A 5,000-nucleotide genomic window follows, 5' to 3' on the forward strand; every position below is an offset into this window, starting at 1 on the left:
ATATATACATAAACACATATATATATATATTTATATATATACACATACACATATATATACATAAACACATATATATATATATTTATATATATACACATACACATATATAATATACATAAACACATATATATATTTATATATATACACATACACATATATAATATACATAAACACATATATATATATTTATATATATACACATACACATATATAATATACATAAACACATATATATATATATATATTTATATATATACACATACACATATATATACACAAACACACACACACACATATATATATATAACTCTGTGTGTGTGTGTGTACATTTTTCCTTCGGCTGCAATAATACTTCTTTTTCTCGGGCAAATTCACTCTATGATTTATTAGTTTTCCCTAAGCTCATATAAAGTGATTATTACTGAATAAGTTTAGCCAATCAAGTCAAGCAGAACGGATATGATAGTTTTCGTATTTGGGTAGTACTCTCAAATTGAATTCCAGCATTGAAATCATTGTAAATTCATCATTCCTCTGGCCAAATTTTATTTTACTGTCTATGTCTCCTCCAAAGTTTCTGCTCCAGCAACCAACAGCTGCACCTCCTGGTCTACATCCAAACAGTTCACTTATTGCTTCCTTAAAGTTTATTACCTTATTCTCTTCTTCAAAGAATACTTGTAATATTTCGTTTATTCTCAGTGACTTCAGGACTAAAATAACTTCTGAATTCTACAATTGTTCTTAAAACTGTCATCTGCTTGCTGTCAAAATATATTCTTAATCAACATAAATCTGAATAAAAATACTTTCCTAGTTGTGGTATTGGCTACTTACTATAAAATATAGTTTACTTTGTGTATGTGTGTGTGTGTGTGTGTGTGTGTGTGCATTCACACCCATGTGTGTGTGCATGTGTATGCATGTAAGTGTGCATATTGATGTGCATGTGTATGCATGTAAGTGTGCATATTTATGTGCATGAGTGTGTGTGTGGTGTGTGTGTGTGATTTTCAACAATAACTATGTTTGTACATTTTTTAACATAAAATACTATGTGTTTTTTACTTTAATTTTACAGCAAAGAATGTTTCTGTTCCAATTTAAATGTTCTTTATTTCTTTAATAACATAGAAATCTGGAATGATGATTTCATTTACAATGACGGAATAATTCCTAAAATTTTTCCGATAATTAACCTCATCTTCAGTGATGAATCATATTTTTATTATTTACATCTACATTACTACATTCTAATCAATTTGTTCCCCACCCAACATCTGACACCTTATTTTTATATCAGTCTATCTTTCTAGCTACCTATCTGTCTGTCTGCCTGTCTGCTTGTCTATCTATCTATGTATCTGTCTGTCTGTTTATCTATCTGTCTTTCTATCTATCTATCTATCTATCTATCTATCTATCTATCTATCTATCTATCTATCTATCTATCTATCTATCTATCTATCTATCTATCTATCTATCTATCTATCTATCTATGAACCCAGAAATTGAAAACAGAGAGTTGCTTATTTGCAAAAAAAAAAAAAAAAAAAAAAAGAAAGAAATATAACATGTGACTCCATTGACCGAGGTTTCCGTGGTCTTTTCCGTAGGCTTTTCTTTCCACGGGTAAACCTCACCTGTCCTCCCCTTTACACTTCATATTGACATTTCTGTGATAACGATCCCTATTGATCATTTTTCTTTTTTTTTTTTTCTTTTTTTTCTTCCTCTCCCCCTTTTTTTTTAACCCCCCTTTTTTTGTCCTCTTTCTCTCCTTTTACGATCCCTTTTGATCGAAACTTCCCCTTCCTTTTTTTTCTTTTTTTTTTTTTTTAAACCTTCAAAAGAAAAGCTCTACCTTGTAATTTGTTCTATCTATGTGCAGCCCTATGTGGCTAATAAAGAAACATATCTATCTATCTATCTGTCTGTCTATCTATTTATCTATCAATCAATCAATCAATCAATCAGTCGATCAATCAATCAATCAATCAATCAATCTATCTATCTATCTATCTATCTATCTATCTGTCTGTCTGTCTGTCTGTCTGTCTGTCTATCTATCTATCTATCTATCTATCTATCTATCTATCTATCTATCTATCTATCTATCTATCTATCTATCTATCTATCTATCTATCTTTTTTTTTTAATTAAAAAAACATTTTTTTTATTCTTTTTATTTTTTATTCTATTTATTTTTTTCATTTTTTTTTTGTTCTTTTCTTCCCTTTTACGATCTCTCTTGATCGAAAACCTACGCCACCCCCTTTTTTTTCATCCCCCAAAAGAAAAGCTCTACCTTGTAACTTGTCCCATCTGTGTGCAGCCCTGTGTGGCCAATAAAGAAACTTATCTATCTATCTATCTACCTACCTACCTACCTACCTACCTATCTATCTATCTATCTATCTATCTATCTATCTATCTATCTATCTATAATACATGTATTGTGACCTCATTTACAGACATTGCTGAGACATCAGTTCACAAATTCATTGATACACACACACACACGCGCGCGCACACACACACACACACACACACACACAAACACTTTATGATTATTAAGGCTTCAAAAATATCACAAAAAACTGCTACTCAGAGTTTCACATTCCCGTTCATCAGACAGCTTAGATTGAGAATGGAAAAAAATAAAGTTTATATGCATAAGGTATACAATTTACATTGACAGACACACGTTTGAAATTGGTTTCTTTTCATTGGTCCTTTCAACTAACAGTTTTTTCCTACTCAATGATGACAGGCTTAAAATCATATCATGTGAAATTGAAGAAAGCCTTAAATCAAAAATCAAAATTTCAAAGATGAAAAACAAATATACAAAGAGGAAAAACAAATATACTCAGAATAATTTAATTACTGGTAAAGTAAGTTTAATTAAAAAATGTATGTGAGTTTGTTTATAATAATATTCACTTACATAAATCAAACGGCCTAAAAATAAATACACTGTATTTATACATATACACACTAAATAACATAAACATACATATGTACACTAAACATACAAACTCTAACACATGCATACACATATATATAAACATACACAGGCAAAATCTAAATATGAATATATATACTAATGTATATATTTAGGTATCTACAAACACATATATATGTACACATCATATGTCTTCATGTGCATGTTGTGAAAACACAACTTTATTGCTACATGTTACAAAAAAAAATACGAATAAGAGGTGGTGGTTGAAAGAAAAAGAAGTGGTAGAAAGGAGGAAAAAGAAAGAGAGAGAGAAAAATAAAGATCGAGAAGATAGAAAAAGAGAGAGAAGATAACGTCATTCACTAAGTACCTGCAGTATTCAAGTACTATTTTTTCCTACCTTGTTTCATATTTATGGTCTTACTTTGGTATACACACACACAAGTATATAAATATATATATATATATACATAATTAATCAATATAGGGTGGCAAAAAATTTTGTAGAATTTTTTTGCCACCAGCGGCCTAGTGGGAAAAAATTAAATAGTCATAGACCATTTTTAAGTTCAACATCACAATCAAGGAACGGCCATAATAGGCCATTCACCCACTAGAAATAACAGCCAAAGCTTCAACTGCAAATAAACATCAATTCCGTAAACCAGGAGAAAATTAAAAAACATTTACCCTGTAATTTCTTATACGATGCACCGTTTCATCTACTGTTTAATGGTAAACTAACCTGATTAAATTAAATCAAGCCAATCTTCCATAGGCCCTTAGAATCATCAGTAAGAAATAGCCAAGTCGGAACAGATATTTTCACGAGGCATTTCCGACCCTGCCTCGGCAATATCTGACCTAACATTTTCAAATCATCGCACTCGCGCCAAATTTATCGGCAGCAAATAAATATAAGCCGCCGATTCCATTACGGAATTAACCAGAAAATTCATAATTAATCAATATAGGGTGGCAAAAAATTTTGTAGAATTTTTTTGCCACCAGCGGCCTAGTGGGAAAAAATTAAATAGTCATAGACCATTTTTAAGTTCAACATCACAATCAAGGATTTTTTCCCACTAGGCCGCTGGTGGCAAAAAAATTCTACAAAATTTTTTGCCACCCTATATTGATTAATTATGAATTTTCTGGTTAATTCCGTAATGGGATCGGCGGCTTATATTTATTTGCTGCCGATAAATTTGGCGCGAGTGCGATGATTTGAAAATTTTAGGTCAGATATTGCCGAGGCAGGGTCGGAAATGCCTCGTGAAAATATCTGTTCCGACTTGGCTATTTCTTACTGATGATTCTAAGGGCCTATGGAAGATTGGCTTGATTTAATTTAATCAGGTTAGTTTACCATTAAACAGTAGATGAAACGGTGCATCGTATAAGAAATTACAGGGTAAATGTTTTTTAATTTTCTCCTGGTTTACGGAATTGATGTTTATTTGCGGTTGAAGCTTTGGCTGTTATTTCTAGTGGGTGAATGGCCTATTATGGCCGTTCCTTGATTGTGATATATATATATACATATATAGTTGAAATTGGCAGAAAATAAAAGACGAAGACAGGTATATATATATATATTATATATATATATATATATAATATATATATATATATATATATAGTTGAAATTTACAGAAAAATAAAAGACGAAGACAGGTGTATATATATAATATATATATATATATATATATATATATATATATATATATATAGTTGAAATTTATAGAAAAACAAAAGACGAAGATAGGTGTATGAACAATAAGCAGATGTATTAGCTTGACACTTGGGAAAATGAAAAAGTCTTTTATGTTTCGAGTCTACGCTCTTCAACAGAAAGGAATAAGAGAAAATAAACAGAGACAGAATAAAAAACACCTGTAGATTTAGTGGTTAAGCATATATATGAACTTTAGGTTACTTAATATATATATATGCACTTGAGGTTAGTTAAAATATGATTGTGACATATTTTAACTTTTAAAGGAAAATTCACTGCAGATACCATAGA

The sequence above is a fragment of the Octopus sinensis genome, linkage group LG3 (genome assembly GCF_006345805.1).
Source record: "Octopus sinensis linkage group LG3, ASM634580v1, whole genome shotgun sequence".
In the NCBI taxonomy this organism is placed as follows: Eukaryota; Metazoa; Mollusca; class Cephalopoda; order Octopoda; family Octopodidae; genus Octopus; species Octopus sinensis.